At 47.5% G+C, this 13,771-nt stretch overlaps 1 long non-coding RNA gene across 1 annotated transcript in view; it reads right to left on the bottom strand.

The window, feature by feature from the left end:
• LOC140219863 (uncharacterized) overlaps nt 1-13,771 on the bottom strand; it is a 478,555-nt gene that overhangs the window by 199,959 nt on the left and 264,825 nt on the right. The window lies entirely within an intron of this gene.

The following is a 13,771-nucleotide window of genomic DNA, read 5'->3' as shown; positions in this document are numbered from 1 at the left end:
AAGCGCTTTTACATGTTCTCTGAAGCTGTGGCCAAAGCTTCGTGCTACGCCGCACCGGCAGGGGCGTAGCCAGAAGGGGCGGGGGGGAGGGTCTTTAACCGCCTCCCCCCCCGCCGAAATTTTTTCGTGCTGTCATGCACGTACCGCCGACCAAAACAACCCTCGGCGGAGGAAATCATTCTGGATTTTGTCTAGAATGTCTTTTTCACGCTCGAAAAGACATTTCAGCGCGAACATTGCGAACTCGAACCGGATTTCGCGGCAGCGCCAATGCACCGAGAGTCACGTAACGTCCAAGGACAAAGTTTCCGAGCACAATGTTTCAAGGGCGTTTTGATGGCGAGCGGGCTCGTCGCCGCATCTCGCGGGGGCCGCGAAATCTACGGAGCGCATGGATTTCAATTCCGAAACGTTATGGGCATAAAGTTCTCATAAACTTTCATGCGAAAGGTGCATTGACATTTCCAAAGTCGCGCTTTAGATTTTCAATTCCGGAACTATGTGGGTTTAATGTTGATATAAACATTTGACGCGAAAGTTGGGTGCATTGACTTTTCTGAAGTCGTACATCGGACCATAAAACGAGACAAGCCAAATCAACACACTATCAGACAAGTTGACAAAGCACGCAGCGAGGTCCGATGAGACGAAGCGTTGTGGTGGTTCATTTGTGCCGCTACGTCACAGAAAAGAATATCAACATTCTTTTCACCTGCGCCAAAGCATCCATGTCAAGACACTAAAGCCAGCAAAGGTTCTTATTTATTTTTCTACGTTGACTTTTATTCGCGAGCCCACATTGAGTCCCTTCAATCTTCTTGTTCTCGCTAACGCGGGCTGCTAGAGCCAGCCAGAGCGCGTGCGTATGGTTCTCTGTGGACCAAGCGTCTCGCGTTTTCTTCGAAATTCACCCGCCGTGGTTGCTCAGTGGCTGTGGTGTTGGGCTGCTGAGCACGAGGTCGCGGGATCGAATCCCGGCCATGGCGGCCGCATTTCGATGGGGGCGAAATGCGAAAACACCCGTGTACTTAGATGTAGGTGCACGTTAAAGATCCCCAGGTGGTCGAAATTTCCGAAATTTACTACGGCGTGCCTCATAATCAGAAAGTGGTTTTGGCACGTAAAACCCCAGAATTTCTTTTTCTTCGAAATTCCTTCGGTATAGCCACATTAGGTGCCCAACATACTTTCCTTTGCGTTTCTTTGTTTCGGTGCCGCGTCTTCACAAAAGGAAAAAAAAAGGAGATTGTTGCGGCGCAAGGAATTGTCGCGTCGTGAAAGCTCGATTTTGTTACTTCTTCTTTTGCGGAGAGTATAATGGGCCACGGGACGCTTCATTCGCCAGATACTCTTAATATATTATTGCGATTGCAATTATAAGGGTACTCTAGGCGCATTCCTACCGTCGCCATCGCCCTCATGATAACATCGTGACCGCGCGCCGCGCGCTGTATGTGCGGGTGTAGCGTAGCGGGGGAGGGGGTGGCACGAGTGAGCCGACGATTGTTGCTCAGCCTTGCGTGCGCGAGGGAGAAAAGCAGGAAGGAAGCGCGCCGCCTTCCGTCGCGCGCGGTACATCGGGGGCAGCGGAGGGAGGGGGCGGACCTTAGGATTCTCTTATCTATAAATATGTGATTGCGCAACATGTATATTTGCCTTGTTTGACGCATTGCATTATACAGTCACTTTTTCTTAGATATACGCCGGTTTATTGGAGACCCATACGTATATTTAAATATCTTGTTGCAAGGTTTTCTGTATACGTGCATTGAACTTTGTTCCCATTGACACTTTTTTTTGCCCTTTATCAAGCTGTATCGTCGCATTTGTATATTCTGTTGTATCTTCGCATTTCTAATGTACGAGGGCGAGTCAAATGAAAGTGAGCCAACCCACCTCGCGCAATAATGGTTCGGTTCATTATCGGCGAGGCATGCGCGTAGCACACAGACATTTCGAATTTACGATAGTGACACGCAGGTGTGAGAGGATAAATGTTCTTTAATGCTCTCATGCGCTGGGTTGAACATGGTTGCATGACATAGTGGACGCTCCAAAAGCTGAACGGCGTGGTGTCGTGAGGTTTTTGACAGCTGGAGGTGTTTCCCCCCGAAAATTTAGTCGCTGTATGGCTGCCGTGTACGTTGAACATTGCATTTCATTGGCCACTGAAGCGTTGGAGCAAGCGGTTCAAACAAGGACTTGAAAGTTGCAAAGACGATGTAAGACCGCGGGCCAAATTCACCGCGCAACCACCTTCCAACCCAATTGCGAAGGTTGATGAGCTGATTAGGCAAAAACGGAGGACAAGTATTCATCAACTGGCAGAGCGTCTGAACATCAGTCACTTTTCAGTTCACACAATAATTCATGAACATCTCGGTTATTGCCTGTTGTGTGCGCAATGGATGCCCAAGATTTTGAACCACCGCCAGAAGACGGAGAGGTGCGGCACTGCCTTGACTCATCTGATCCGGTATCACAATGAGGATGACGACTTCTTGTCTGCAATTCTGACCGGGGACGAATCATGGTGCCGCTACTACGAGCCTGAAACACGGCGGCAAGGCTTACAGTGGAAACATTCGAATTCACCACCCCCAAAGAAAGCAAAGGCCGTCATTTTCGCCGGGAAGGTGTTGACGTTTTTTTTTTTTTCGATCGTCAGGGGCTATTATCGATCGAATTTGCAAAACCTGGAGGGACTATCAATCGTTTTCGATATTGTGAAACGCCGGATCGGCTGCGTGTCGCAATCAAGAACAAACGATGTGGAAAATTGACGAATTGGGTCATCTTGTTGATGTGGTTAACACGCCGCTGATGTGGTTAACACAAAACTGGCAAAGTTTCAAGTGGGAAACGCTGCAACATCCGCCACACAGCCCAGACCTGCCGCCTTCCGGCATGCACATTTTGGAGCATTTGAAAAAAAAAAAAAAACAGCTCAAGGGAACCAGATTCGTATCGGACGATGACACGAAAGAAATCAGTTAGACTTTTTGAAGCAGCAACGCAAGGAGTTTCATGAAACGGAAATCACGCGACTCATTAGTCAGTGGGGCAAATGTCTAAATCCTGATGGATACTACTTTTAAATAAAGTACCCCGTTTGTCACATATTCGCATTGGCTCACTTTCATTTGACTCGCCCTCGTATATCTTTCAGAACTCCTGCTTTTTATATGTGCTCTCTGTTGGGACTATAATTTCGGTGCGATTACTCAATACACGACCGGTGACAGCTGCTCCTGCGCAATACACTGGGACAAAGTACAGCGCCATTGAGATTTTTCCCTGGCCGTTGCATATGTACAAAAATGTCAACAAGATTCTTGAATGACAAAGTTTCATTAACATATCTGTCATTAACTTTTTCATTTCACAGCCTGTACATTTTTCGTATGAGCGGTATGCACTGCTTTGCTGGTTTCGAACTGATATAGATCCAAAGTTCGCGTGATATTTGAAAGAAAAAAACCAGTCAAAAACACAAAGGACAAGAGGAGAGGTTCACACCACAACGACTGGACTATCAACTGAGGTTTATTAGAATCGGTGTAGTCCCAGCAAGGCCAGCAGAGCATGCGCAACTGCATCATCGCTAATCACATAGCATGAAAAGACAAGAAACGCTTCTATCGTGACCGACCTAGAAATTCAAATTCTTTTTCAAGTAAGCGCACCGAGGTTGTACTAACGCAGTCATCGCCTAATAAACTTATGTAGTACGCTTCCAAGATTTCTCGCTCTTCTTTGCCCTTGCCCCTACCAAGAATCGTCACATTGCTGAACAAAGGGTAACAACCACACTCATTGCAATGGCGAGGCAAGTTTGCACCGTTATCTGAACCCAGGGAGGAGTGGTGCTCACGCAGGCGGTCATTAATACATCGACCGGTTTGACCTATGTAAAATCTTTCGCACGTGAGAGGGAACTTAGACAACCCCTGCAGCACATGCCGTAAAACGGTTTTCATGCTGCGTTGTGCAAACGTGGTTCCTTGCCCTGCCTCGAGAAATGCGCGAGCACAGACCCGAAAGCTTACAAGGGGCAGTTGATAGTCCAGTCGTTGTGGTGTGTACCTCTCCTCTTGTCCTTTGTGTTTTTGACTGGTTTTTTCTTTCAAGTATGTACCAACTGGCCCAGATTTCAACCCTTCGCGTGATACTTTCTTTACTTATTAAGTAGACAAAAATATGGAAGCATTGATACCAGTTCTTTCGGGCACAATTTTTGGGACATACGAGTATATTCTTTTATGAAAAAAATGCATATTTTACTTGTCTTGATAGTGCGTAGCGTTCAGGAATTCGTTTGCAGCATCTTTGGCAATGGCAATGCAGTTATTATTGATCTATTCGATTTCTCGACAGATTCTATAAGGAGGAGGCCGAGCTGCAACGCCGACACTGCAGCTAGGTAGCGCCTTTGTTTTCGTATAGAAAACCGGTCGTGTGAGAGAAAGCCGTAGTGTGCGTGCGTGCGTGTGTGTGTGTGTGGTGCCCATTTGCTATAAGTGCCTTGATGGAGGCCATTGTAGAAGCAAGTCGTTCTGCGCATCGCCTTGTTTAGAAGAGGTTAAACAAGACACGTCTGCGAAACCATCATGTGCGACCTTAAGGAGCAGAGTCCCTGCATCAGGTTGTTTTTCTAAAAAGAAACAACACGTTTACGGAAACTAATGAACTATTTCAAGAAGCTTTTAAGGAACAAGCCTTGAGCCGTACTCAAGTCTGCGACTGGTATTGTCGATTCGGTGATGGTAGATTGAGCATCGAAGACGAAGCTCGTTCGGGTCTCCCTTCAACCAGTCGGACAGACGAAACTGCATGATGATTTGGTTCGTGAAAAGATCAACCAAGATCGCCGAATAACAATTGACGAGTGATCAGAGAACACGGGCATTAGTTGGAGTGCATGCCAACGAATTTTGAGTGATCTGACTGAGGAATTGCAGTGGAGGCAAAAAAAAAAGAGATATTTGAACGGGCAGCGTTTCGATAACGCATACCGGCCTTAAAAGCAGCTTCGCAGGTGGCGCTCGACAGCAGCATCACAAGTGAAGAGCTTCTAGGATGCGTCGAACAATAGTAAAAAATGAACTGACAAGTGCATTGCAACTCAAGAAGACTGCTATGGAGGCTACTAAGTGCGATGTTTATTTCGAGAAAGTTCGGTTACTTTTTGGGTATAGCCCCCTCCATACCTTTAGTAAAGCAATGAAGGGGGCTAGCTGGTGAACGTTCATTGCTATATTGCGCTCAGTTTTACAAACACGATATTACGGAAGGACAGGACGTGGACGCACGTAGCGCAAACTACCAACTGTTTAATACTGTTAAAGAACGCGCTTATATACAAGGAGATATGGTGCGGGGGGGGGGGGGGTACATATAAAAAGATATGACAAGGTGACGACATGTGATCATAGTTTGGGTCAGGCATACATCGTTCACATGCACCCGTTCGCCCTGGCTAACTCGACCTCAGCTTTGATAAGCGCGATGGACGGAGTGCTTACGCACATCTCTTTTTCCTTAGCTATCGCAAGCGCCTCCCATATTTCTCGCTCCGTATTTGTTTTTGATGTTCCAATGACTGTGGTGCTTTTTAGTAGCGGAGAGCATTTGCATTGTTTGCAATGTGCGGCCAAGTTGCTAGGTGCTGTCAGAAGCTGGCACGTGCATTTGTGCTCCCGTAACCTGTCATTTAGACAACGTCCAGTTTGCCCAATATATACTTTCCCGCAATCTAGTGGGGTTTGGTAAACAACTGAAGTAGCACATTCCACGTACTTTTTCACGTGCTTAGTCTGACAGACCGTAGCACTAGGGTTGGCCTCTTTGGATCCTGCGTTCACCCTCTTGCACATGCCTTTTAGTTTTTGCGGGGCGGAGAACAGTACTTGAACATCACGGCGTTGGGCTGTCTTTTTTATCCTATGTGACAAGCCATGGATGTAAGGCAACACCACGCGTTTTTTTTCAATTTTTCCTGTGTTTTCTGCCTTTTCCTGTTGGCTCTGATTTCGGGCAACAAGTTTTCACAGATTTGCACCACCATGCTGTTCGGGTACCCACTGTTTCTTAAGCGGCTTACTTGCAAATCGATGCTTTCCCTCACAGCATGGCGGCATGATTTTTCAATTGCTTGACTGATGCAAGCCTTAGCGATGCCTCTTTTTATGATTTTATAATGGCAAGAGTCATACCTCAGGATTTCCTTTTCTCTTCTAGTTTTGTAGCACCAGCAGATGTGGGAGCCTCTGAGCCTAATGTTTATATCAAGGTACTGCAATCGACCTTTGGTAGGAGTCTCGTACGTGAACTCTAAACCTTCATGCGCTTTTTTGAACATGCTGATGACAGTTTCTACGCTAAATGGATCGGTTTGGTTTTCTTTCATGCACACCAAATAATCGTCAACATATCTGAAACAGGTAGTTATGTTAGTTTCTTCAAACAAGGCGGCAAGTTTCCTGTCTCCCACACTCAAAAATAAGTCGGAAAGCACGGGAGCTATACAAGAACCAATAGCGATGCCATCCTTCTGCTCATACACACTGTCACCATATTCGATAAACGCACCATGTAGATACAGTTTTAACAAGTTCACAAAACTAGAAATACTGCACTTGCACACGTCCTGAAATTTGGTGTAGCCCAACATGTCGATGGCTTCTTCTACTGCTTGTACCACCGCTGGCCTCGGGACACTGTAGAACAGGTCCTTCACGTCGATTGACAAACAAGACGTCGGCGGGCTACTCTTTAGTGTTGCAATAACTTCGTCAGAGTTGCGGATCAAGAACGGGTCGTTGAAAGGTAAGGAGTTCAAGCAGGCCTGAAGGTAGTCCGCGATGCATCTTTGCCAGGTTCCGCGATCTTCAACAATCGTCCTCAAAGGGTTTCCCTATTTGTGCGTTTTTACCGTGAAAAATGGCTTCAGAGTGAGTTCTTTGCTCTCTTTCACGCGCTTTGCCAATCTTGTCAAGCCCATGCTTTCACATGTTTTGCCTGCTTCATTTTTCAGTTTTGAAATTGCTTTGTACGTAATTTCGCTTATTGCGAAATTCTTGCAGATCGCTTCGTGGGCGGATTTTTCGTATTCAGGAGTGTTCATCACGACAAACACGCCTGTTTTGTCCGAGAGGAGCAGTTTTAGATTTTCTTTCTTGAGGTACCTAGTCACTCTGCTTGTTCCTGTAGGTTTGGGTTTTTCTACTAGGCTCTTTTTCGACACTCCCGTCACAACTTCTTGGATGCAAGTCACTTTTCTGGCTCAGGGGTTCTTTCCGCGACTGAGCGTACCATGGCCAGGAACTGTACTGCCGTTACTGGAGGTTCAATTGCGTATTTTGGTCCCTTATTTAGGGTCTGTTGCACATCGTCTGGGATCTTTCTACCGGATAGGTTGACAGCACCGCTTCCTTGAGGCTTACGCTTCCCTCTTCTAGGGAGGCTCTTGAATGAGCCTTTCCACAAGCTTTCGGCATGCAACTCTGCCAAGTTGTAGAAATACCTGATCATTGCTGTTGAAGCCGCTGAGTCCATTGTTTCCTCGCATATCGCCGTAATGTGGTCTCGGAAGAGACGAATCTGTCGCCACGTTTCCGCTCAAAGTATCTTGCAGAGGCGTCTTGCCGTTCTTTCGGTAGGGGCGACGTTTCCGAGTAGACCAGCCAACACAGGTGAAGACAGACCGTTGTTCAGGGCGTACGTGAGGGTGCGAGTTCTGTGCCTGGCTTTCGCAATGTTGTCGACGAAATATGAAGTACGAGGAAGCGGAGGAAGGTTAGGGATGTAGAAGCCCGATCTACTCGAAATAACTAAAAAAAAAAAAAACTAAAAGGCATGTGCAAGAGGGTGAACGCAGGATCCAAAGAGGCCAACCCTAGTGCTACGGTCTGTCAGACTAAGCACGTGAAAAAGTACGTGGAATGTGCTACTTCAGTTGTTTACCAAATCCCACTAGATTGCGGGAAAGTATACATTGGACAAACTGGCCGTTGTCTAAATGATAGGTTACGGGAGCACAAATACACGTGCCAGCTTCTGACAGCACCTAGCAACTTAGCCGCACATTGCAAACAATGCAAATGCTCTCCGCTACTAGAAAGCACCACAGTCATTGGAACATCAAAAACAAAAACGGAGCGAGAAATATGGGAGGCGCTTGCGAAAGCTAAGGAAAAAGAGGTGTGCGTAAGCACTCCGTCCATCGCGCTTATCGAAGCTGAGGTCGAGTTTGCCAGGGCGAACGGGTGCATGTGAACGATGTATGCCTGACCCAAACTATGGTCACATGTCGTCACCTTGTCATATCTTTTTATATGTACCCCCCCCCCCCCCCCCGCACCATATCTCCTTGTATATAAGCGCGTTCTTTAACAGTATTAAACAGTTGGTAGTTTGCGCTACGTCCGTCCACGTCCTGTCCTTCCTTAATATATCGTGTTTGTAAAACTGAGCGCAATATAACCATGGACCCCTCCATACTGTTCTTGCAGCAGAACACGTTGTGGGGCTAGTTGGTTCATACTTTTCAAAAGACGAAGCGCCGAAAGAGACAGCACACTAAGAAAGGACAATGACAGGACAAGGCGCCTTGTCCTGTCGTTTTTTCTCAGCGAGCTCTCTGTTGGCGCTTCGTCTTTCGAATGCCGCGTTCTTCTTCGCTTTTCGCAGCTCCGAACAGTACTATTTGCTAATTAAGTAAAAGCTGCAAACTGGGCCACGCGCATATTATCTCACCGTCGCGTAGGTACACACATCGCGCTCGTGTGACGCGCATATCTCGGTGCCCGCGCGCTGAGCCGTTATCGCATGCACGTCTATCGTGTGTGATTCTCTCACGTGCCGTCCGCCACCTGTTTCGTCGTGGTCGCTCGATCGCTATCGTGAGGAAATGTTCGCTCGCGGCGCTGCCGCACATCTATCCGTTGATCTTGGTTCCTCTGGGGAACCGTTTGGAGGCTGTCTGCAACTGCCTGGCAATCCTATATGCCATAGCCCATACACGCTTCGAGCAGCCAACAAATGCTGCAACCAATCCTTATCATCCAACCGAATGCAGCGCTAGTAACGAAGCTATACGAAGGAAACCCCATACTGGTTTTCAGAAAAAGCTTCGTAAGAACCCCAGGTGGTTAAAATTTCTGGAGTCCTCCACTACGGCGTGCCTCATAATCAGAAAGTGGTTTTGGCACGTAAAACTCCATAATTTAATTTTAAAGAAAAGCTTCGCAGTTGAGGATGAATTCGCCCCGGTCCGGGATTCGGACCCGGGACCTACGCATTTCCGGCCGGTCCAGGATTCGACCCTCATTAGCTCAGGCGTTAGAGCGATCGACCAGAGAACAAGGCCTTTCCGCGGGCGGTCCAGGAAACTATGCTGGTTAGTTCAGACGGTGGAGCGACCGCTCCGGAAATGCGTTGGTTCCGGGTTCGAATCCCGCGGACCCGCGGGAATTTTTTTTCTCAACTGAAAAACTCTTTTCACGAAATCCGTCGCTTTCTTTGTAGCTTCGTGCTGCATTCGATGGGATGACAATTTTCCTATGATCGATTGGCATACCATTTGAAAAGGAGTGGTGACAAATTGTCACATATAGCCTGCTTAATTTAATACGGTATGCTATATTCATTCTAGCATTTTAACACGACAGCGTTAAGGAGCTTGTGTCGCAGAAAAGCCGGCGTTGGCCGTGAGCGAAAAATCCCGGAAGGCAATTCATAAATAAAAACAACTTGCAAGATGGGCTGGGTGGGAATCGAACCAGGGTCTCCGGAGTGTGAGACGGAGACGCTACCACTCAGCGATGAGTTCGATGGTTCAAAGCGCGACAAAAGCGCCTCTTGTGAATGCGGGCTTACCTTAGAAATGTGCCGTAGAAAGTTATACTGCAATGTATATCGGTAATTATGAGCATGTAAATTACAGAAGTCGCAGTTAAACGAGTAGCGAAGTACGTTTCCGCTACATTTCTTCTGCGTTTGGCGCGCACGCAGAACCATCTTGCGGCAAACACAGAAGACCCCCTCCTCGCAATGTACCGCGCTGCCCCGACAGCTGGCGCGCTACTCGCTCGCTTCTCCCCTTCGTCTCGTTTGAGCGCATTGGGGCCGTGCGGGGACCGGTGCGAGGATGCACCAATACCCTTGCGTTTAATAAGTTTTCTCGCTCTCTCCCCTTACAACTTCCAGCGTGCGTCACTCGAACCCTCGTGTTTAGGCGACGCGGCTCCTCTTTCCGCTCACAACGCGATTCCTAGGTGCAGCGTCCGATGCGGGACGCTTCTGACGTGATCGCAGCGCTGTAGCGCGTCTGGTGGGAAAGCGTCCCCTGCGATGTGTGCCGTGCTACTGGCGAGGAGTCATGCGTCTGCGTGGTGCTCCCAAACGAGATAGAGGACGATCCCATCGAGGCGTCAGCCCCGTGATCGCGTCCGCCTTCATGACGCGTCGCGGCCCGGCTGTCCGTGCCAATCACGGCGTTTGGCTCGCGTAGATCGTTTCTCCCTCCGAGACACCGAGTTCTTTGGTTCGTTCCGCTTGCTCAGGCGCACGTTTCGTCTTTGTGGGACTCAAGAGCATGCCGAACGAATGAGTGGGCGGTGCGAATGGGGTGCGATAACGCTATCGCGTTCCACTTTTGAAGGTGAAGCTTAAGCGTCCTCCAAATTTTTTGTGTACATCTTCTTAACCTTGTTTTTTCTTCCTCGAAACTTCTCTGTCTACCTTGTACCGCTTCTATGCCTGTGACGGATCCGGTCGTATCAATCTCCTTTTTGCGTTTTTTTTTTTACAACTTTCATGACACTTTCTACCCCTTGTGGGATTCCGCAGAATTGATTTGCCATTTACAGGGTGTTTCGGAAATAAGTTAAAAAATATTTTGAAATTATTGGGGAAATGGGGAAAGATGCAATAACTAAGCGATTTTCTCGGGGTTGCTTTCACCACAGTGGCATATGCTCACAAAGACGACACGCGCTAGTAATTATAGCCAGCTAATTTTGAAGATTAGACTAATTCGTTCTTAAACATATACACTCACATGATTGATTTTAAACGCAAGGCTTGACAAGCTCGTCGTCTGAAAATTTTCATAAATGGTTTCAGGCATGCAAAAAGCTGACAAACAGTCAAAAAGGGGGCATGTGTAAAAAAAAAATGACGTGCAGTGGCCTTGATGGCAATTGATGAAGGATGCTCGCTGGGTGGTGACAAACAGCCCTCTACCCGCGGGCATGACAGTTAGCGAGCAACTTGATGTTTTCGTGTTGTTTATTCAGCTCGCGCGTGATCTAGCTTCCATGAAAAGTAGCAATACGCACCACTTTTTGCCGCAATAGCAGCCAGTACTGTTCACAGCATTCGTCGCACCCGCTCAGTGGCTATGGTGTTGGGCTGCTGAGCACGAGGTCGCGGGATCGAATCCCGGCCACGGCGGCCGCATTTCGATGGGGGCGAAATGCGAAAACACCCGTGTACTTAGATTTAGGTGCACGTTAAAGAATCCCAGGTGATCGAAATTTCCGGAGCCCTCTACTACGGCGTGCCTCATAATCAGAAAGTGGTTTTGGCACGTAAAACCCCACAATTTAATTTAATTTTAGCATTCGTCGCGGGGAGTGCAGCTTTCGCCACTTTCCCTATGGAATTATATCGCGGGATGATGACTTATCACCGGTCTATTATAATTTCGAACCTCTTACATTTTTTTTTATCTCCGCCTTCCGCGCTTCCACCGTGTGCGAACACGTGCAAGTCACGTGCATCTCTGCACAGGGCATGTTTCACTGACGTCACATCGAAGGGGCGAGCACGCCATAATTAAGCCCCGTGTGCCTCGCTTGTTCGATTCTTAAGACACCCATTTTACTTTGTTTTCAGCGACTTTATCGGCCAAGCATCTCGCTAACCGCTTCGATAATTTTGGGGCAAGTGCGAGAACTTACACTGGAAGCGGTCGAGTATACGTCCGGCAATGCGGTGCCGAGCAGTAATTAAACCATGCTGTAAGAGCGGGCGACCATACATTGCTGCCTTGGGAGTGAAACGCGTTACGTCTACAACCGAGGCTTCAATCGCCCATGGCAGTCGGGCGAGTTAGTTGCGTCGGCTGCAGCAAAGGCGCGAGTCACGTGATGTCACTTCCTACGTCACAGCGATAGCAGCGCCGCCGTCTCTTTCCAGTGGATGGCCCTTGTGGCCAAATCAATGTTCGGGCGTCACGCCCTATTGATTGTCATTGTCGTGTCTGCAGACTCTCAGGTTCATCGTCCACGTGCGCTGAGTCTGTCGATGTCATCACGCCATATGCGTCATTGACGGAAGTGGCCACGAGAAGAGCATTGCGCTCCTTCCCACCCAAAGCTCGACTCCGAGTACCCTGCGAGGAGGGAACCGTCGTGCCGTCATCGTCACACTGCTGCGGTCCCCGTTTTTCGCCGTTATCCCGCCGTCGCCGTCATCGTCATGTTGACGTCGTCCGTTCAACAGAACCGAAGACACGTCTCAGTCAAGGACTTCGAGGCGTATTTATTGTGACAGGCCCTGCAAATGTATGTCAGCACAGTCTAGAAAAAAAGAAGAGTTCGAACGGACAATAAGAAAACGCTATATCTGTTAGTATATGGTCCCTCATAAACACTGTGCAGTTTCGGGACGTTATAGGCCCCGAATATTTAGAGCGTTATGGGCAATTCTCATTTCGTTAACAAAAATAAAGATGTATTATTAACTGAGAAAACGAGGACTAAACTGCCATTTAAAGATTACTGCACTCTGGCCATTGCAATCGTTGCGGACTCTTGCCCTCCAAACAAAAGCACAGTGTAATATAATATGCGCATATATGCAACGCCACAGACATCCAAAGCCTACGTGTACTTTTAATTCCCGTCAATACACGGGCAGCGTCGGAAGTTCTATCACTTCAAGACGAGCGTTGTACTACACCCGTGCAATATCGAGTGCAATACAGCCTCGAAGAAGGCGCGGATGGAAACGTTTGAAGTTTTCATTGCTGTCAGCGTGAATAAACTGAACCTGCGCGTCTTTTCATTTGCTGGTGCGTATACTTGATCAGCATTGAAACGAGAAGCATATGTGCTTGAAAAGAAGCGCTTGCCGAAAACTGCTTTGCCGATTTGACTGTACTGCGTTCCGGACCCGGCAGTCGCGCGAACGCAGAGTCCCGCAACGGGCTATACATATATATATATATATATATATATATATATATATATATATATATATATATATATATATAGCGACGAGCTTGTCATATATATATATATATATATATATATATATATATATATATATACGTGCTCCAGAGATTCTTTTGCAGAGAAGCTGCGCGAGGATAACAACAGTCCGTCCGATAATGCTCATGCGGCCATTTATGTAGACAAGCATTAATAAAACAGAGAGAGAGAGAGAGGGAGAGAGTTAGGTATTAGTTCACAGAGAAGTAGAAATCCCGATGACTGCACCGCATTAACTAACTACGCAGCACGCGGCCAACATCGGAATAACATCGGTCACGTGAAGGCTTTGAAAACTGTGTACATGCTGCCCACTGTTACATGCAAAAGTAGAATTACAAGTTTATTTTCGGAAAAATATATTGCTTTTAATTAAGAGATGAATGACCCGCTTAGGGGACAATTTCGGCCGGGAACCAATGTTTCCGTCATATCTATAGAGAGGTACGACCGTATGCATATTTTATATTTTTACGCACTAACTTGGGATG

This window comes from Dermacentor andersoni, chromosome 8, assembly GCF_023375885.2.
Source record: "Dermacentor andersoni chromosome 8, qqDerAnde1_hic_scaffold, whole genome shotgun sequence".
Taxonomy (NCBI): Eukaryota; Metazoa; Arthropoda; class Arachnida; order Ixodida; family Ixodidae; genus Dermacentor; species Dermacentor andersoni.
This window is presented reverse-complemented; position numbering and strand designations above follow the sequence as displayed.